This window comes from Pseudophryne corroboree, chromosome 2 (genome assembly GCF_028390025.1).
Source record: "Pseudophryne corroboree isolate aPseCor3 chromosome 2, aPseCor3.hap2, whole genome shotgun sequence".
In the NCBI taxonomy this organism is placed as follows: domain Eukaryota; kingdom Metazoa; phylum Chordata; class Amphibia; order Anura; family Myobatrachidae; genus Pseudophryne; species Pseudophryne corroboree.
In genome coordinates this window covers 498920107-498943060 of record NC_086445.1, presented here as the reverse complement: position 1 = coordinate 498943060, position 22954 = coordinate 498920107, and the positions used below count along the sequence as shown (strand labels likewise).

At 45.6% G+C, this 22954-nt stretch overlaps 2 long non-coding RNA genes across 2 annotated transcripts in view; both read right to left on the bottom strand.

Annotated features, from left to right (window-relative positions):
- The window catches only part of LOC135031207 (uncharacterized), a 264149-nt gene that overhangs the window by 163772 nt on the left and 77423 nt on the right, over window positions 1-22954 (bottom strand). Inside the window, exon 2 of the long non-coding RNA XR_010227048.1 lies at window positions 18130-18168. This is a non-coding gene — a long non-coding RNA (uncharacterized LOC135031207). The remainder of the gene's footprint in view (window positions 1-18129; window positions 18169-22954) is intronic.
- LOC135050918 (uncharacterized) lies at window positions 12124-15557 on the bottom strand. The gene is made up of 3 exons (XR_010241922.1): window positions 15249-15557; window positions 12311-12356; window positions 12124-12205 (listed from the first exon to the last, which is right to left on the bottom strand). It is a non-coding gene; the product is annotated as an uncharacterized LOC135050918 (long non-coding RNA).

Sequence of the window (22954 nt, the reverse complement as noted above, 5' to 3'; positions counted from 1 at the left end):
GCTACATCCTAACAAGCTGTCTTTGCCATGTGCCTCATACCAAGACTTCCCATGGGCACATCATCGGAGAAGCAGCTGCAGAGCATAAATGAGCGCAGCACAATGCTCGTTGATTAAAGTCACAGCTTCTCGTAACATGTCTTTTTTCAGACATAATGAAAATACGCATTTACTCTTCTACTTTGATAGATATATTGTAATCCACATGTATTCGGTTAACAGCCTGCATGCAACAGTTACCCTGACAGCTGATAATGTGTCAGTTAAATCCAGGAGAACTATTTCAGCTTGTATTATAGAAGGTTTACCATTAATACCTGAAAACTGTGCAGGTTGCATTGAGGCAGTTGTGATGCCTTTGGTATCCCTGCAGTTGATTGTATGCAGAACATCTGCCATCACACAGTATGGCACCACAGTATGGCACATGGTTATACTCCTTGCCCTTGTAAGGAAAAGAAAAACCAAATAATTGGAATGGTGGTTACAGCTCTAAGCTTGCATTTTCCATAATAAAATCCAGCCAATTAGTGTCCACTCAGGGGCGTCTCTAGAGAGGAGGGGACCCGTGTGCAGACTCCATGCGTGTGCCCCCTCCTCTCCCGTAGCCGTCGCGCTGCTGCTAGCGCTCTGAGCGTTGTAGACTCTGGCACAGTGCCAGAGTCTACAGCGCATGCGCAGGACTCAGAAAAATGGCCGCCGCACCATTTATTTGTAGTCCTGCGCATGCGTAGTAAACTCTAGCACTGTGTCAGAGTCTCTAGTGGTCAGTGCCGAAGCAGCGGCGCGACGGCTACAGGAGAGGAGGGGGCCCACACACGGTCAGCAAAGGACTCCGGAAAAGGTAAGTATAGGAGAAATGGGTATAGTGTGTGTGGTGTGGGCCCCCCCCTGGACTCAGGGGCCCGTGTGCACCGCACACACTGCACCCATTATAGAAACGCCAATGTGTCCACTATATAGGAACTACAACCATACAGCTGTATCCAGTGACACTGCATGTCATTGTAAGGCGCACACATGCTATGATAGGCCTGTAAGCACATTAATTAGGTAATAGGTCACTTCATTACAGTAAATATTACATAAGCATGGAAACAAAGGAGGCACTTACTACAATGAAGTAGAAAGTCATCTGATATTAAAGCACTTGGAGACTCTATAGACAGCCGGAATCATGCTGGGGAAGGCATTACATATATATTCCAGAAGTTCAATGCTGATTTATACTCCCAAGAACCCTCAGACTTAGATAATCAGGCCACAATTTGGGCTGTCTTTCGGCTTCCACTGCTATCCAGTCAGCACTTTTCTATACGTCTAAATCCAATTAGTGAGGAGGAAGTTGAAGACACAATAAAGCTCTTAAAACCCTTTAAATCACCAGGCCTAAATGGCTTGACTGAGGAACTTTTTTAAGCTACTGTATTAAAGCCCAAGATTCTTTCAATACTTTTAGATTTTAATGTTGTTGAGAATTACTTCTTAATCCTACATTTTGACAAAGCGCTTATTAAGGTTCTCATAAACCTGGGTAGAGACTTGGAACTACCATCCGCCTATCGACGATCTCTCTGCTAAAAACAAACTACAAGATGTTAAGTGAAAGTTTAGCATACATCAGAGGTTCTCAAACGCAGTTCTCAATGAACCCCAATGGTACAGGTTTTAGGTATATCCATACTTGGCCAGATGTGACTTAATTAGCACCTCAGTGAATTTGATTTAACCCTCTGTGCTGAGCCATGGACCGTTGGGGTACCTTGAGGACCGAGTTTGAGAACCTGTGCTCTATGTTGAAGTATTAAATACACCTGCATTTTACAGAAATATTTGTACGGAATTCCATCAGTTAAAAATTAGTTCAGATTTGTTACCTGGTTTCTGGCAATTACCCCTTCTCGTGTGGCCCCAGGGTTTGTGCTTAGTGATGATGATCTTCTCTTTCACACCAAGGCAGGATGTTTCATACAGACATCGTATTGTCAACCAAGGAGAGCACTGGCGGACTATTGGAGACATCAGGTCCCATCGGATCAGGTGAAACACCAGAGCCCAGGTAAGAAATATACTGGATTCGTGTTAAATTTACGGAACGCAATCCATAAATTTTCAGTTTTGTTTTGGGTAATCCTATATATAGTGTTATAAAAAGACTAATAATTTCAATAGACAAATTTATACTACTATCTAAAACATAGAGGACCAATTTTTGGCAAAAAAATGTCTGCTTACATTTCTCCTTTGTATTCAATAACCTTTTCATTTTCCCAGCTATAAAATACGTTTTATAAATAGCATGTCAGATAAATCATCCCAGTATGATATTCATTGCAACTGTTTTGTGCCAAGCGTAATTGTAATGTTATTTTTAGAGCAAGACAAGCAAGTGATGGATTGATGTATTTAAAATCCACATACTTGACAATTGGTTAATAAATCTGTGTCAGACGTAAGACTACAGCTAAACATCGTAGTTACAAATTAGAAATAAAATAGGGAAGCATTAAAAGCCAATGCATGCAAATCTTTGATCATGTTCATAATAATAGTAATAACCCATTATATAAACCGCCACTATTTAGTTTCACTGCCCACTATTCATTTTCTCTGCGGCTAATGAAGAGAGCACTGTGCCAGTTGGCATAGCATATTCTACATGGATTCAAACTGCGCAAACCCAGAACTGTGGGTGCACGTATATCCACGGATGCAGATTGTCAATACTGCCTGCCTGTGTCTGGATGAGCAGAACGGTAGAGTTCTAACATACACTAAGTACAGGAAAAATGCTAACAAGTCTAAACACTTAGGCAGATAATGGGATCTCATCCATTACCCCTAGAGGCATTGCTTATAAACAGAAGAAGAGCAGGTATATATATTTTTAAACGTACAGGAAAGATGTATTTGTGCACTTGGGAATATATGCATGTCTGGGAGAACCAGGACTGTAACTAGGAGTGTGCAGAGGGGGCACCACACATATCGCTGCAGGCTAGGGGGGCGCTGTTAGCAGCACTTGTCAATTATCTGTTTTAATTACTTTCACTTGCAGCGTCCCCCTTTTTGAAGTCCAGCATCTCCTGACCGCACCAGTCTCCTACCCTGACCCCTTCTGTCGCTAATACCTATACAAAAGTTATGAGCTCAACTTGAGATTTCATTGTTATTCAGTCACACTGTCCTTTATTACGTTTCTAGATGCTGACATACCCGGGATTCAAACTATTTGCCTGTGGCATTGCAGTCAGACAATCTATTCATTGAGCTACTGTATTTGCCCTTGTATAGAAAGGTAGATAATTCTAAGCTAGAGAATTCTTTTTGAAGCTTATCCTGTACTTCGTGAAAAAAATGATCAGCATTGCGGCTAGGCAGATGTATGTAGTGTGTGGTTGGAAGGGATTGGATGTGTGGCTGCACACTACATAGATCTGCTTAATTGCAATGCTGATTATTTATTTACATAGTACCAGTAGCTTGGGGAGGGGCATCTGAGATCTATCTTGTCATGCCCCTTCCCCACGAGGCATGTGCCTTATGTCCCTATTGAAAAAAATAGGGGGGGCGGGGGGGGGGGGGAGGGGGGGGGGCACCAATGCTCTCTCTGACACAGGGCACCAAAAAGTCTAGTTACGACTCTGGGGAGAACCATATTATTTGTGGTAGTCAGGTGCAAATGCTTGATGATGATAACAACTGGCATTACTGGCTTACTGATTGTGCATGCTCTGCTGATGATCACGTTTAGGCATATATTACGCCTTGTGTAATCCTTTTTTTTTTGTACCTCGAGATGGAATTGTTTCAGACCATATTAGGTTTATACAGCTTAACTGATGCCTAAAATCAAATGTTTTTTTTTCTATGGGTTTTTTTTGTACGTGAAGTGATTTACAACATAATAATAATCTTGAGCACTATATATGGAAGGAAATACACTTTTTTTTCGTACAACATTTTTAAATCTTAAATTCTGTTTATTTTGTGGCCAACATGACATTGGCCCTCATTCCGAGTTGTTCGCTCGCTAGCTGCTTTTAGCAGCATTGCACACGCTAAGCCGCCGCCCTCTGGGAGTGTATCTTAGCATAGCAGAATTGCGAACGAAAGATTTGCAAAATTGCGAATAGAAATTTCTTAGCAGTTTCCGAGTAGCTCGACACTTACTCTGCCACTGCGATCAGTTCAGTCAGTTTCGTTCCTGGTTTGACGTCATAAACACACCCAGCGTTCGCCCAGGCACTCCGCCGTTTCTCCAGCCACTCCCCCGTTTTTCCCAGAAACGGCAGCGTTTTTTCACACACACCCATAAAACGGCCAGTTTCCGCCCAGAAACACCCACTTCCTGTCAATCACACTCCGATCACCAGAACGAAGAATATTCCTCGTAATGCCGTGAGTAAAATACCTAACTTTTGAGTAAAATAACTAAGCGCATGCGCTCTGCGAACATTGCGCATGCGCAGTAAGCGACTAATCGCAATATAGCGAAATTCGGCAACGAGCGAACAACTCGGAATGGGGCCATTAGACCTACTAACTAAAAACAGAATTTTAGGTACCGTATTTATTGTCACTTCTTATGACGTTTATGCTTTTTTTGTGTGTACATTTTTTGGGGGGTTCAGTACTCCATACAAACCAAAATATAGAAAAGGAAATAAAAAATGTTTGCAGTGGCACAATAGCCAAAACATTGCTGCTGATTGAAAATATAATAGGATTAGAAATCTGGGAGGATAACTGGGTAAGTCAAAATTGAAAACGTAAAAGAAAAAGTGAATATAGATATGACATGGTATAGGAAGGAATGTTAGTATGGAAAAATAGGATTTTGGTTACCTACCGGTAAATCGTTTTCTCGTAGTCCGTAGTGGATGCTGGGGTCCACATTAGTACCATGGGGTATAGATGGGTCCACCAGGAGCCATTGGCACTTTAAGAGTTTGCGAGTGTGGGCTGGCTCCTCCCTATATGCCCCTCCTTCCAGACTCAGTTTAGAAACTGTGCCTGAGGAGACGGACATCTTCGAGAGAAGGATTTAACACAGATAGTGGCGAGATTCATACCAGCTCACACATACAAGGCACATCAGGGTAACTTAGCCTGATAACTCAGCAACCGCTGAAAACATTACTTACCAAGTAACAATGCAGTACTTAACTAAAAACAAAGTTGTACTGAACCAGATAACCACTGCAGGAAAAGGAAGCGCTGGGCGGGCGCCCAGCATCCTCTACGGACTACGAGAAAAGGATTTACCGGTAGGTAACCAAAATCCTATTTTCTCTTACGTCCTAGAGGATGCTGGGGTCCACATTAGTACCATGGGGATGTACCAAAGCTCCCAGAATGGGAGGGAGAGCGCGGAGGCTCCTGCAAAACTGATTGACTGAACTTCAGATCATCAGAGGCCAAAGTATCGAACTTGTAGAACTTTGCAAACGTGTTCAACCCAGACCAAGTTGCAGCTCGGCAAAGTTGTAACGCCGAGACACCCCGGTAGAGTGGGCCTTGACAGACGTAGGACACGGCAAGCCTGCCATAGAATACGCATGCTAGATAGTAAACCTGATCCAGTGAGAGATCGTCTGCTTAGAAGCAGACACCCAATTTTCATGGGATCATACAGGACAAACAGAGAGTCCGATTTCCTGTGACGAGCTGTCCTCTTCACATAGATTTTCAGAGCCCTTACAACATCCAAGTACTTTGATGAAATTGAGGAGTCAGTAGCCACTGGCACCAGAATAGGTTGGTTGATATGAAATGCCGAAACAACCTTCGGAAGAAACTGCTGACGTGTCTGGAGCTCAGCTCTATCTTCGTGGAAGTTCAAGTATGAGCTTTTACAGGACAAAGCCTCCAACTCCGACACACGTCTAGCAGAAGCTAAAGCCAACAACGTGACAGCCTTCCACGTAAGAAACTTGACCTCAACCTCCTGTAGAGGCTCGGGCCAGTCCGATTGGAGGAACTGCAACACCACGTTAAGGTCCCAAGATGCCGTAGGTGGTACAAAGGGAGGTTGGATGTGCAGAACTCCCTTCAAAAAGGTCTGAACCTCAGGGAGGGCAGCCAATTGTCTTTGGAAGAAAATGGATAGGGCCGAAATCAGGACCTTCACGGAACCCAAGCTCAGGCCCATATCCACACCAGCTTGTAGGAAGAGGAGAAACTGTCCCAGTTGAAACTCCACCGTAGGAAATTTCTTGGACTCACACCAAGATTTATATTTTTTCCAAATTCGATGGTAATGTTTAGACGTTACTCCTTTCCTAGCCTGTATCAGGGTAGGAATAACCTTGTTCGGAATGCCCTTCCAAGCTAGTATCAGGCGTTCAACCTCCATGCCGTCAAACGCAGCTGTGGTAAGTCTTGATAGGCGAGCTGCCGCTGCTGCAGTAGGTCCTCCCAAAGAGGAAGAGGCCTCGGCTCTTCTTGCAGTAGATCCAGAAGATCCGTGTACCAAGCCCTTCTTGGCCAGTTCGGAGCAATGAGGATCGCTTGAACCCTTGTTCTCCTTATGAGCTTTAGAACTCTTGGGATGAGTGGAAGTGGAGGAAACACGTACACCGACTGGAACACCCACGGAGTCACTAGGGCGTCAACCGCCACTGCTTGCGGGTCCCTCGACCTGGAACAATACCGCCGAAGCTTCTTGTTGAGACGAGAGGCAATCATGTCGATCTGGGGTATGCCCCAAAGATCTGTTACTTCCTTCAACACCTCTGGATGGAGGCCCCACTCCCCTGGATGGAGATCGTGTCTGCTGAGGAGGTCCGCTTCTCAGTTGTCTACTCCCGGAATAAAGATTGCTGACAGCGCCAACGCGTGTTTTTCTGCCCAGAGGATGATTCTTGTTACCTCTGCCATTGCAGCTCTGCTCTTCGTTCTGCCCTGTCGGTTTATGTAAGCCACCGTTGTCATATTGTCCGACTGCACTTGAATGGCCCGATTTCTCAGAACACGGGTCGCTTGGAGAAGACCGTTCTAGACGGCTCTTAGTTCCAGAATGTTTATCGGCAGGCCGGCTTCCAGACTTGACCACCTTCCTTTGAAGGTTTCCCCTTGAGTAACTGCGCCCCAGCCCCGGAGACTTGAATCCATGGTTAGAAGGATCCAGTCCTGAATCCTGAACCTGCGGCCCACCAGAAGGTGAGGTAATTGCAGCAACCAGAGGAGTAAAATCCTGGCCTTTGGCGACAGATGTATTCTCTGGTGCATGTGTAGATGGGATCCCGACCACTTGTCCAGGAGATCCAGTTGCAAGGACCGAGTGTGAAACCTCCTATACTGCAGAGCCTCGTAAGAGGCCACCATCTTCCCCAGAAGGCAAATGCGCTGATGAACTGACACCCGGGCTGGCTTCAGGACATCCCGGACCATCGTCTGAATCACCAACGCCTTTTCCTCTGGGAGAAACACCCTTTGCACCTCCGTGTTGAGGATCATTCCCAGAAAGGACAACCTCCTGGTTGGTTTCAATTGTGATTTTGGAAGGTTCAGGATTCAACCATGTTCCCTGAGAAGCTAGGTTGTGAGTGTTATGGACCGTAACAGCTTATCCTTGGACGATGCCTTCATCAGCAGATCGACCAAATACGGAATAATGTTCACCCTCTGTCTGCGGAGGAGAATCATCATTTCTGCCATCACCTTGGTGAATACCCTCGGTGCTGTGGAGAGCTCGAATGGGAGGGCCTGGAACTGAAAGTGACAGTCCAACAATGCAAATCGAAGATAAGCTTGATGCGGCAGCCAAATCGGAATGTGGAGGTATGCATTCTTGATATCCAGGGATACTAGGAATTCCCCCTCCTCCAGACCAGATATCACTGCCCTTAGAGACTCCATTTTGAACTTATACTCCCTCAGATAGGGGTTTAGTGATTTTAAGTTCAGAATGGGCCTGACCGAACCATCTGGTTTCGGTACCATGAAAAGGTTCGTATAGTAACCTTTGTTTTGTATGTGAGGAGGTACTGGTACAATAACCTGTGCCTCCACCAACTTTTGGACGGCTTCTTGCAGGACAGTCCTGTCTGCCAGCAGAGCTGGCAAGCCTGATCTGAAAAATCGGTGAAGAGGGAGATTTTGAAATTCCAGCCTGTACCCCTGGGACACAATCTCTTGCACCCAGGGGTCCAGGCCAGAGGACACCCAGACATGACTGAAATGTCTGAGTCTCGCTCCCACCGGCCCCACCTCCGGGGCGTGCAGAGGACTTTGGTGTACCTGAAGCAGGTTTCTGTTCCTGGGAACCTGAAACCGCAGGTTTCTTGAACTTGGGCCGACCTCCCCGAAAGAAGGTGTTGGACGGCTTGGTCTTTCTGGGCTTGTTAGACCGAAAGTTCTGTGATGTACAGTAACTGAAGAAAAGGGTTTCTTCTGAGCAGGTATAGCTGAGGGAAGAAAGGGTGACTTACCAGCCGTAGCCGTGGAGATCCATGCATCTAACGCTTCCCCGAAGAGAGCTTGACCTGTGTAGGGTAGGGTCTCCACACTTCTCCTGGATTCCGCGTCGGCAAACCACTTGCGCAACCACAGTCCTCGACGAGCTGATACCAACATGGAGAAAATCCCCGCAGCCATGGAACCCAGGTCTTTCATGGATTCTACCAGAAATCCTGCTGAATCCTGAATGTTACGTAAAAACAATTCAACATCACATTTTTCCATAGTATCCAAGTCCTTAAGTAACGTGCCTGACCACTTTGCTATAGCTTTGGTAATCCAAGCACTGGCAATAGTGGGACGTAGGATCACCCCAGAAGCCACGTACATGGATTTGAGCGTATTATCAATTTTACGATCAGCCGGCTCTTTCAAGGCGGTAGATCCTGGAACAGGTAAAACCACCTTTTTTGAGAGTCTGGAAACTGACGCGTCAACAATAGGTGGGCTTTCCCATTTTTTCCTATCCTCTACTGGGAAAGGAAACGCTACCAGAACGCTTTTAGGTATCTGGAATTTTTTATCCGGGTTTTCCCAAGCCTTTTCAAATGTAGCATTTAATTCCTTTGACGCAGGGAAGGTTAGCGAGGCTTTCTTATTTTCAGTGAAGTAAGCCTCCTCAACCTGCTCGGGTGTTGTATTAGCAATATTCAACACATCCCTAATAGTCTCTATCATCAACTGCACCCCTTTTGCAAGAGATGCAGCCCCCTGCAACACATCCCCGTCACCATCTGCAGTATCAGAATCGGTATCATCCTGCATGATCTGAGCAAGAGCACGTTTATGTGAATATACAGCGGGGAGTCCTGATGTACCAGAACTGGGCCAGACTGCCATAGAGTTCTGTAAAGCCTGGGTTGCAGATTCATTTTGTGCAACCCTATTTGAATCTGAGAAATCATAGATTTGATAGAGGATAACCACTCAGGCTCCCTTGCTGGAATCTGTGCTAAACCAGTGCAATCCTGATTACATGGAATGGGATCATCCTGAGAGGACCTATCCTCTGCAGCATATGACACAGAATCCGTCGACATTGCTTAATGGAGACCACAGACACTCCACACACACACAGGGGAGGACAGACAGAGTTTAACCCCCCAAGAATGGCAAGAGAGACACAGAGATTGAAGCCAACCCACACACAGCGCTTTAATATAAAGGGAGAAAACACTCTCAGCGCTGACTGTGCACCTTAATAGTTTACACAGTCGTTTGCAGCCCCCCCCCCCCCCCCTTCTATAACCCCCTGGTACCGTGATAGATAGCTGGAGTTGCTGTGGAGGGACTTGCTCTTCACTCACAGCGCTGTGCAGGCAGGAAAATGTCGCTGAAACGCTGCTGCTGGGTCTGCTCTGAGGAGAAGCTCCGCCCCCAAAATGGCGCTGTCTTCCCACCCTTCACAGGATTATACTGGCCTGAGGATTGATGCTGGCTGAGATCCGAGGACCCCGATAGGCTGTGTGACCGGTGTAGGGTATAGGCGCTGGCTCAGGGCGCCCCTCACAGTGCCGCACTATGTACCGCTGAGCCTCCAGAGCACAGTTAATCCTGCGCTCTTACCCTGAAACGCCATCTTCACACCGGCCCCCCACTTGCTAGGGGGGTCAGTGACTCACTCGCCACAATCTTCAGCTCTGTAAGGGGGTGGCGGCATGCTGCTGGGGTGAGCGATCCCCTGTGGCGGGGAACGATCTATCCCCTCTGGAGCTCAGTGTCCAGTCAGCGGAGACAGTGGCTCAGACCCCGCAGGGCGGATACTGCTCCCCCCCTCAGTCCCTCGATGTAGGTAAGCTGTTTCCAGCAGCCTCCCTGTAAAATAATTAACTCTAAAACTAAACTTTACTAAGGAAACTCTGGAGAGCTCCCCTAGCTGTGACCGACTCATCCGGGCACATTTTCTAAACTGAGTTTGGTAGGAGGGGCACAGAGGGAGGAGCCAGCCCACACTCTCAAACTCTTAAAGTGCCAATGGCTCCTGGTGGACCCCTCTATACCCCATGGTACTAATGTGGACCTCAGCATCCTCTAGGACGTAAGAGAAAGAATTAAAAATGGTAAGGAAAAGTTAATTGTGTGGGTGGTTGGAGACATCATGTAAGCTTACTTTAGTTTTTTTTATGTTTTATTTAAATAGTAATAAGGCTTAATAATTACTTTTTATTGAGAATGTGAGTCATAACATGAGTAAGTTAACAATGAGAATCAAATCTTGAAGTATTATTATATTTGTCATTAAATTATTTGTTAATGATTCAAGATGGCAGGTTTGCCATATGTAATTAGCTACCATTGTCATGTTTCAAGTGATTTATGTTTTTAAAGTGGAACTATATGTGTAGAATACTAATACTAATACAGTCAAAACTTTGGCACAAACATTAGTATGACAGTAAAGGCTCTGCCTCACCCCACCACACGTCACTGATGTGGAGGGTAGAAGCGGCAAGTCGTCACGACCCCCGGGGCATCAGCGACCAAGGTCCAGCACCACGTAATAGGGTGTTGGCGGGATGGGGACTGCTGTGCAGAGCGGTGGGCAACCATGTGAATCTCAGACATTTTCGAATGTGACACTGGCTCGGGAGCCAATCAGAGCTTGTGGTCCAGCAGCCAATCAGGAGCCGACACTGTCTGATTGGCTTACGTATGGCAACACATTTGAAATGCCACCTGATCTGCATCTCCATGGCTGTCTGGTACCCACCTCACTGTGGTGCTCTACTCAGCCGCATGTCCGGCATAATGGTTGGGCTGGCCCTGGGTGGGTAGACTGCTCTGGCTGGCGGTACCCTTCTACCAGGTCTGCCATGGCTCCCAGGGTACATACCTTGCTCGCCTGCCGTAGTTATGCCACTGGCATTAGATTATTATAGGGGCCCATGTACAATGACATTAGTTCATTATAGGGACCCATGTACGATAAGCATTAGGTCATTATACAGGCCCATGTACAATGAGCATTAGGTCATTATGGGGGCCCATGTATGGGAAGCATTAGGTCATTAAAGGGGCCACATATAATGAGCATTGTGTCATTTTCCTATATGTATAGTGCTGGAAAATATGCTGTCTTCCCTTTCTGCATATATCTAACCTAGCAGTGCTAGGTTTCCATTCTTACCTGGCCACACGGAATATGTTCGTTAGGTCGACACAGCGTATGTCGACAGTCATTAGGTCGACCACTGAAGGCCGACATGCATTAGGTCGACATGGTCAATAGGTCGACATGGTCATTACGTCGACGTGTACTGGGTCGACAGGTCAAAAGGTCGACATGATTTTTCCCCACGTTTTTTCTCAATTTTTGGGGATTTTTTTCATTCTTGACGATCCATGTAGACTACAATTGGGAACGGTAACATTGCCCGAAGCAATGCGATGCGAGGGGACACGGTGCACTAATTGGGGTTCCCCATCACTTTACCAAGAAAACGGCACCAAAAAAAGTCCAAAACCCATGTCGACCTTTAGACCTGTCGATCTAGAACATGACCATGACCATGTCGACCTAATGCATATCGACCTTCCATGTTTGACCTAATGACTGTCGAGTTGAGTCAACCCAACGACCCATACCCTGGCCCCACTTGGCCTAGCAGGAACCCTGCTGACATCACTAATGGGGGCATGACTTCATGGGATTCCCCTGATTACCTCACTCTGGTGGCATGATGGATGCCCCAGGAGATGTTTCCAGCACTGCTGACTGCCTTCTCAGTGACAGAGCTGAGTGCTGCAGAATGAATGTGACACACCGAAGTTAAAATAAGTACAGTAGCAATGTGTCGTGAGGTGAGTATACAGGCTAGTTGGCACTTCTAGGGATATGTTTCTTTACCTTGTGGTCTGGATCTCCACTCTTAAGTATAGGTTCCGCCAACTCACTTCAGAGATGAAAGGAGGATAAATTCATTATATGAGTTGCTCAAAGAATTGTCTTAACGAGGACTGGTTTATTAAAGGAGGTTATAAAATTCAAGACCTTTGCAAAAGTGTTAGTAGTTCCAAGCAAGACACAAATATATACAATAGGTACCTGTTTCTGTTACAGTAACTTGCACACAGAACATCTTCTTTTTCAGGAACAGTGCGGTCTCACCTGGATCAGCGATGCTGATCTATAACACTTTTAGTCATCTATACAAATACTTATGCCAGTGGTTCCCAAACTGGAGTATCAGAATTTTTTCATGACACCCCTAGGAAAACTTTTTTATTGAGAGATTTAGAATAAATATTAAATGAAGTAAATTGTGTTTATATGTCATCCTTAGGTTCAATTGTGTGGTGTGGGACAGGAATTGCGTCTGTTTGTCCACATATTATGATTGGCAGCCACATGCACTGATTTTGCCTGTTACACTGATCATGAATAATTTACATTTGTCCTGGACCACCAATCCAAGGCACCCCTGCAAGTGTCCTGAGGCACCCCAGGCTGCCTAGGCACACAGTTTGGGAACCACTGGCTTAGGCAATAAACTCTGACAATATGCATGCAAATAACATCACAACTTTGGCCCTCATTCCGAGTTGATCGGTCGCAAGGCGAATTTAGCAGAGTTACACACGCTAAGCCGCCGCCTACTGGGAGTGAATCTTAGCTTCTTAAAATTGCGACCGATGTATTCGCAATAATGCGATTACTAACTACTTAGCAGTTTCAGAGTAGCTCCAGACTTACTCTGCCTGTGCGATCAGTTCAGTGCTTGTCGTTCCTGGTTGACGTCACAAACACACCCAGCGTTCGCCCAGGCACTCCCACCGTTTCCCCAGCCACTCCTGCGTTTTTTCCGAAAACGGTAGCGTTTTCAGCCACACGCCCCTGAAACGCCGTGTTTCCGCCCAGTAACACCCATTTCCTGTCAATCACATTACGATCGCCGGAGCGAAGAAAAAGCCGTGAGTAAAATTACTTTCTTCATAGTAAAGTTACTTGGCGCAGTCGCAGTGCGAACATTGCGCATGCGTACTAAGCGGATTTTCACTGCGATGCGATGAAAAATACCGAGCGAACAACTCGGAATGAGGGCCTTTATTTTAACAAATACACCATATGCATAGGAACCAGTGGCGTAAGTTCGCCCCAGTCGCCCGGAGGCATGATAAAATGCTGGTGCCCCCCCCTATACATATAGGAATATATATATATATATATATATATATATATATATATATATATATATATAAAAATAAAATGAAGAAGTGGCACTCACGGGACTTGATTGATAAAAATAAGACTCAGGACACGGCGGTCTCAGATGAAAGATCTTTCAGCTGAGACCGCCGTGTCCTGAGTCTTATTTTTATCAATCAAGTCCCGTGAGTGCCACTTCATTGATTTAGCTACAAGGTCCCACAAACCTGTTAGGAGGCACCTGGGCATTAACTGGAGGAGGAGAGAGTGCCGGCACTTTTATATATATATATATATATATATATATATATATACACACACACACACACCATATGTAGATATCTGGTACTTGGGGTGAACAGTAGCAGCGTACTCACAATAGTACTTTCACAATAGTAGTATAGATACGGGATGCGGTCAAGATGCCGCCGGCCGGAATCCCGGCGGTCGAAATACCGACGCCGGAATCCCAACCGCCACAATCCCGACATATTCTCCCTTCGTGGATGTCCACGACACCCATAGAGGGAGAATATAATAGTGTGCCGAGCGTAGCGAGCCCGCAAGGGGCTGCGTTCCGCTCGCCACCCCTGTCGGGATTGTGTGGTCGGGATTCCGGCGTCGGTATTTCGGCCGCCGGGATTCCGGCCGGCGGCATTTAGTACTGATCCCATAGATACACATACCTCTTTCACTTACACAAACCTCTTTCAATTAAACAGACACACACATGCCTCTTTCAATTACACACACACACACATGCATCTTTCACTTACACACACACGCCTTTCACTTACACACACGCATCTTTCACTTACACACACATGCATGTCTTTTACTTACACACACTTACATGCCTCTCACGTAAACCCACACTCACATGCCTCTTTCACTTACACACATATGCATCTTTCAATTACACACACACAATTACACACACACACGCCTTTTTCAATTACACACACACACACACACACACAATTACACACACACATGCCTCTTTCACTTAAACAGACACACCCATGCCTCTTTCAATTACACACACACAATTACACACACACACACATACCACGCCTCATTCAATTACACACACACACTCACATGCCTTTCACTTACACACTCACATGCCTTTCACTTACATACACACACGCCTATTTCAATTACACACAAACACAGTTACACACCCACAATTACACACACATGCCTCTTTCAATTAAACAGACACACACATGCCTCTTTCAACTACACACACAATTACACACACACACACACCACGCCTCATTTAATTACACACACAATTACACACACACACACACACACACAATTACACACACACACCTCATTTAATTACACACACAATTACACACACACTTACACACAATTACACACACCACGCCTCATTTAATTACACACACACACACACACACACACACACGTCTTTTTCACTTAAACACACAACTTTCGTTAAAACACACAGACACACACACACCTCCCTTAAAATTATCAACACACATAAACAGTCAGTGTTGCCAATATTTATTAAAGATACCCCCAGTAATCAACCCCATACACACACATACACCACACACACCACACATACACAGTGCAGCAGCATGAGGCAGGTGGTGCCAGTGCCTACCTTCGGCTAGCAGCAGGATGGAGGAAGAGAGAGCTATAGACGGCCAGCTCTTCTGGAAGTGCCTGTGATCAGCTGTGCGCTGGAGCTCCCCCTAGCTGCAGCCAGCTGCCAGCTCGTCTCTGTGGATACGAGGAGGCAGCTGCTGCAGCCGTGTCACGACACTGACACCGATCCTCCATCCACATTTGGCAGAGCGGCGATTGATTGTCGGGCAGTGGGAGGCAATGGAGGACAGGTGCCCCCTTGAGGTCAGGAGCCCGGCGGCAGCCGACTCCACTGCCTCCCACAGTTCCGCCACTGATAGGAACAAGTACTAGCTGCAGTTAAGTCCGTTACTCTATGCACGAGTCAATAACCCTTCGGTAAGGTATCCGTTTGAGTAAATATGCATATATATTTAAATATTTGAGGAAGTGTCTGTAGTAGGATGAAGCTCCAGTTCTGGTAGTAGTAGAACATAGGGAACTAAGGGCTGATCCAGCAATACAGTGGATGGATGACTTAATTAGCTCCTCACTATGAAAAGATAGCTTGCCCTTACTGTAGTTTGAGGCTTATGAACTGTATGCAGGGAATATATTGGGCATCTGACTGACAAGGTTAGTAAAGTGTTCTCAATAAACTGCACTTTGCCGTAAGATGGAAAAGATTTTAGTCGTGTCTCCTCAGTTCCAGTTGTTTAATACTGAAGCAGATAGGCAGAGCAAGAGCTATATAGGTAACTATCACTGATGCAGTTCTAACTTTTGTCACTAGGGGGGAAATGTAATAGGGTGTGAGAATCAGAAAGTGAGAGATTTTGGGAGATTTCTCCTGCGTTTTTTTTTTTTAAGTGGCAATCATTTACATGGTAAAACCAGGTTGATTTTGCCATGTAAATGATTGCCACTTTAAAAATACAGGAGAAATCTCCCAAAATTTCTCTCTTTCTGATTTTCACACCCTTTTACATTCCCCCCTAGGTGTTGCTTTCCAGACCTTCCTCAACTCACTGTCTAGTGACAGCGATACAGCTTTTGTTAGTGGTATGCTACTTGCTAATTAGAAGTAAAGTTCCATATCTGGCTGACCATTGTATCTACAACAGTGCCACGGATGACCTACTGTATAAGGCTGATGTTGACAGTTAGGGGAGTCACAGTCATCCAAATTTACAGTCTGAAAATCAAATCCTTTTGAACTACTGTAAGGCACCAGCAAGGAAGTGCTACTTAGTCTCTACACAGGTGTACACTATCTGCTGCCTGAAAAAGAAGGTAATGAGGCCTGTGCTCATCCTAGCTCCTATCCAACGTGTAATGGGTGCAGTGTGTGTATATACATGTAACCCTGTGTATAAAATGCATGCTAATGTATAAATAAATGTGAATGTATTTTGGTATAATATATTGTATACTAATATTGATGGCTAGTACTGTGTATACTAATTGTGGGTAATTAGAGTCCCTTTCACGGTGCCTTCTGCAAGGCTGACTAATGTGACCATAAGTCAGCGGTTATCAGTGGCTGAATAGGACAGAGGAGAACGTGCTGTCCGGAGGTGAGGAGAGCGCGACAGAGCACGAAGAGAGAGACAGTTGGTGGCGCAGGAGAAGGGGGAGACAGGATGGAGCGGCTGGTGAGAGCGGACGGAGCGGCTGGAGAGAGAGGACGGAGCAGCTGGTGAGAGCGGCTGACGGCGGGACACGGAGCACAGGCACTGAGGAGGCTACAGATACTTACCTGCTGCAGGTACCACGGCTGACGTTCACAGCAATGGAGATCCTCGATGCCTGGAGGTAGCTGAGGACATAGGAGGATGCCCCTGACGCACCTCTAGTTGAGCTCCAGCTAAAGCCGCCCAGGGGGAGGATCTGTCTGCCGGAGGACTCCAATCTTCTTCTAGGAGGTGTGAGTACCCTCTGGGAAGCCGCCCAGTAGGCGAATATTAATTCACACCCAGCAGCATTGTTCTGAGAAGGGAGAATAGGTGCACTGCCATAATGAGATATGAGGATAGCATCAGCAGAGCGCGCACCCTTATGCAGTATATAGTGCACCTAGTCACTGCACAGTTTCACAACGCTGCTTCATAGACGTTATAGCCTAATCACTGACAGTGCTACCGCAAGCTACCCCTTACATCTCAGGAACAATAAAGGGAGATTAACCACTAGTATAGTGCATTTCCTCTAAGTAACAGTGGTGCCGGGGTTAATCTAAGATATCGAGCTCCGTGTGAGAGCGTATGGATTTATACCTCTTATAGAAATTAACGAGAACTATATGCATATATTATTCCGGTCCCAAATACCAGATACCTTTTACAGACCAACCTATGCAACAGTATCGAGCAGCACAGCAATAGTTATATTGTAGCATATTGTGGCTACAGTAAGCAATAATTCCCCAGGGTGAGGATTTGTATTCCTACTTAGGGAGTAAACCGGAAGCTGCTACTATCATCAAATAGACCAGTGAGACCAGCCGTGAGACCAGTGAGATTTACCAGTGAGAGGAGAACCAGACCTCTACCTATAAATACTTACCCGACTAAGGAAATATAAGTGTAAGTTTCGTACACTAGAGATTTCGCCTGTCTTCAAGGGCCCCACCGTGTGCACCAACCTAGCATTGCAGTATATAGACTGGACCAAGACTAGTGCTAACACTGCGTACACTACTATACTAGAAATACTAGTGATGACCCGAGTTTTTATATTTACAACCGGTTTTAAATATTTTTTATTTGTAAGTGCATGCATAACAGATTGTATAGACTAAGGGTATATTATTAGGAATATGGTAATATAGATATGTACAAGTGAAAGAAATAATACAAATACTATTTGGAATATAATTAGAAAGGTGGGGGAGTGTTATTATTACTTAATACCCTTACCTGGCTATTTGAAGTGTGAAGAGGATCGCCGGAACAGGTCTGAAAGACAATAACGATTACAAAAGGTAATGGTTACATACATATATAGAGTGTATAACTGTTAATGCATCAAATGTTAGTATCACCTACTAATACGGGCTTTCCCAAGCAAGCTCAACCCTAAAATCGCTTGGGTGGAGGCACGCCTTAGATTAGTAACTTCCTATCCCCTGATAATAGCGAGTAGGGAGGGGTTACATACAGTCCTCACCACAGGCCTGCACTGTCTCCGTGGGCTTCAGTAGATTCTCCTGTTTCCTCACTCTGGCTCTGTTCCCCTTTACCGAAGTTATCGCTACCAGAGTCTGCACTGCACACCACAATAGTCTCAACCGACTGGATCACGTCCTGGGGCTGTCACAGTCTCTGGAGACAGTATCTGTGTCCCGTAGCTGACCATTCCCTTTTTCACGGTTATCCCTGCAACAGCCACCTCCTTTTGCCTTGTAAGGAGCAAGGCTGGATCTGAACTGTCCTTCTGTGGGGAAGCCCCTCTTACTGCTTGTCACTGTCAAGGGGATTACTTTCCTTCACAGCAAGAGCCTCAAGGCTGAACAGGGCTGCCTGGTCACTTGGAGCCACTATACAGGGTCTGAGATGTTGGTCCTGACCACTGAAGGTTACTGTTGACGTCAGAAATCACGTGATAATGTCGATTTTATCTTTAAACATAAAGCTATACCTTTAAACACACTTTTACCATGGAGCCGCTGCGGCCGCTAGACTTAATATGCACTCTACGTACCTTTTACGCTATTTGCGTATATGAGTCCCGTACCATGTACGGACTCTGCGTACAAACGCCGCGCTGACGGTACAAAGTACTCGCAGCGCATACACATCCAATTAATATGCTTTTAAACCTTATACAGTTAGGCAATGTAATACACTTTAAACCTTAGCAGGGAAAAGAGGACACAACACCGATTTGTAGTTAATCACTGGGTTCCAACACCACAGAGTAATATTTCTGAAAGGGGGTTAACAATACAAATTATGCACTACAATACAACAGAGTAAATGACTACAGTCAATGGTTCCGGTATGAATAATCTATAGTATGTTGATCGACAATGCTATGATCGACGCCACTTGTCCGACTCGGTGTCATGATCGACACTGTTTAAATAGACTGTGACTCTAATTAGACAATAAAGATATCGACATGTACCAATCATCGACTTCATTCACATCGACTACAGGAGATCGATCATAATTACATAGACAGTATTAAACAATAGACATTTTATATAATCGGCAGACTATGTAATCGACAATTAAATGATCTAAAGTAAGATAGTAGACAGGTGCAATGGTCGACAATCGAATATCCGATCTTCAGCTGATCGAATTTAAAAGCGGTCGACAATGTATAATTAGACCCTTCAGAAGATCGACCCTGATATATATCGACAATGACAAATAATCGACCGCATAGTGATCGAATTATTTAGTTCGACCTTGTATACGGATCGACGTATTTATGATCGACAAATGAAATGATCGAAATTCAAACCCACGATTGTGTTCATGATCAATTATGAAGGTGATCAACAGCTCATAATTAGACAGTAACAATTGGTCGACCATGTTATTATCGACAAATGCCCCCCAAACCTTCACCAAAACTACAGTTGACACTACCGTCCACCTAGCCAACTGTGCCCCTATATTCAGTTTCATCACCCCTCCCTCCAACGGTCCACCGCGACCCCGCTATCCACAGCCGTCTACTACCCCTAGACGCTGCCGCCCAGACCAGTGCGTCACCCGCTAATCTAGCGGAGGCGACCAGCATCATTGCCCGTGGCACTACAGGTGCCAAAATGCCCCCCACACCTTCACCAAAACTCCAGCTGACACTACCGTCCACCTAGCCAACCGTGACCCTATATTCAGTTCCTCACCCCTCCCTCCAACGGTCCACCGCGACCCCGCTATCCACAGCCATCTACTAGCCCTAGACGCTGCCGCCCAGACCAGTCCGTCACCCGCTAATCTAGCGGAGGCGACCAGCATCATTGCCCGTGGCACTACAGGTGCCAAAATGCCCCCCACACCTTCACCAAAACTACAGCTGACACTACCGTCCACCTAGCCAACCGTGACCCTATATTCAGTTCATCACCCCTCCCTCCAACGGTCCACCGCGACCCCGCTATCCACAGCCGTCTACTACCCCTAGACGCTGCCGCCCAGACCAGTCCGTCACCCGCTAATCTAGCGGAGGCGACCAGCATCATTGCCCCGTGGCACTACAGGTGCCAAAATGCCCCCCACACCTTCACCAAAACTACAGCTGACACTACCGTCCACCTAGCCAACCGTGACCCTATATTCAGTTCATCACCCCTCCCTCCAACGGTCCACCGCGACTCCGCTATCCACAGCCGTCTACTACCCCTAGACGCATCCGCCTAAAACGGTACTCGTTTAATATATTGCATTCGCCAGCTTAATTTATGTTTAAAATTAAAAAATGTGCCTTATACATTTTAAATAAGCAAAAATGTGCCTTATACATTTTAAATAAGCATAATCTCTTTATATAAATAATTAAATTTGAATCCAACTAGTCATAAATTTTAATACACCCATCTTGAAATATTATTGGCTCGACCCCACATCATCTAAAATCATTAGCCCATATACTCTGACATCAAGTGTTCCACAGAAATATCCAATAAAAAGCGATTATTTAAAAACAAATATTTATGTTTCCTCCACTAAAATTATCTGCGTTTTATGTCAGTTGACGTCCCTCATTATAGCTTATAAAAGCAAAGTCCCGCCATAGATTAGGCGCCATTTCCATCTGACTTGGTAGACATCGAGACAGCCTCTTGAACTTTGACAAGCGTCTTGAACTTGGCTTCATCGTCCTGAACTTGGCCTGACTGTCTTCTACTTGGCTTTCCACAAAATTCGAACAAGCAGAGGAAGATATTACCATCATACATTTTCAAGGCATATTTCAGGTAAGCTACATTTAAAATTTTAGTTCCTATTTTTGACAATTTTTTTTTTCATTTACAAACATTAAACAAATATATATATATATATATATATATATATAAAGTGAGCAGATGCTCCGGCACTCCACTTAGTCCAATGCTGGACTGATGCTGCTCTGGTGCCCTCCCCAACCGGGAACCGGTGATATATACTGGAAAGACGAGGCGGCACTCAGAGGCTTGTACCTGCAGTTACAAGCCTCTGAGTGCCGCCTCGTCTTTCCAGTATATATATATATATATATATATATATATATATATATAATTTATTATTTAATTATGGATATTTTAGGACTTTAGCAAATTAGGGGAGGGTCGATAGGGGAGGAAGTCACGTTGGCACCACATATAATCTTTTACCTTACTAACTCGACAAACATTGGCCATCCAGGTATACTGACAGCGCATCACCCCAGCGCTGCACTGTTTACCCCACAGTAGGCGTATCATATTCTATTTCCCGCCCAGCCAGTTGAGCAAACAGTGGAGGTGATTACTAAACTGTCTATGATACATAGTTTTAGCGTATTATATTCATACTCGCTCATTTTTATTTATTTTTTTAAAACTGGCATTGTGGGTGCATATGCTGCCTGGCACTGTGTGGGCATTTCTCAACTGGCACTCTGGTGTAAAATGATAACTGGCATTGTGAGTGCATATGCTGCCTGGCACTGTGTGGGCATTTCTCAACTGGCACTGTGGGTGAAAATTATAACTGGCATTGTGGGTGCATATGCTGCCTGGCACTGTGTGGGCATTTCTCAACTGGCACTGTGGGTGAAAATGATAACTGGCATTGTGGGTACATATGCTGCCTGGCACTGTGTGGGCATTTCTCAACTGGCACTCTGGTGTAAAATGATAACTGGCATTGTGAGTGCATATGCTGCCTGGCACTGTGTGGGCATTTCTCAACTGGCACTGTGGGTGAAAATTATAACTGGCATTGTGGGTGCATATGCTGCCTGGCACTGTGTGGGCATTTCTCAACTGGCACTGTGGGTGAAAATGATAACTGGCATTGTGGGTGCATATGCTACCGGGCACTGTGTGGGCATTTCTCAACTGGCACTGTGGGTGAAAATGATAACTGGCATTGTGGGTGCATATGCTGCCTGGCACTGTGTGGGCATTTCTCAACTGGCACTCTGGTGTAAAATGATAACTGGCATTGTGGGTGCATATGCTGCCTGGCACTGTGTGGGCATTTCTCAACTGGCACTCTGGTGTAAAATGATAACTGGCATTGTGGGTGCATATGCTGCCTGGCACTGTGTGGGCATTTCTCAACTGGCACTGTGGATAAAAATGATAACTGGCACTGTGTGGGCATTTCTCAACTGGCACTGTGGGGGAAAATGATAACTGGCATTGTGGGTGCATATGCTGCCTGGCACTGTGTGGGCATTTCTCAACTGGCACTCTGGTGTAAAATGATAACTGGCATTGTGGGTGCATATGCTGCCTGGCACTGTGTGGGCATTTCTCAACTGACACTGTGGGTGAAAATGATAACTGGCATTGTGGGTGCATATGCTGCCTGGCACTGTGTGGGCATTTCTCAACTGGCACTGTGGGTAAAAATGATAACTGGCATTGTAGGTGCATATGCTGCCTGGCACTGTGTGGGTATTTCTCAACTGGCACTGTGGGTGAAAATGATAACTGGCATTGTGGGTGCATATGCTGCCTGGCACTGTGTGGGCATTTCTCAACTGGCACTCTGGTGTAAAATGATAACTGGCATTGTGGGTGCATATGCTGCCTGG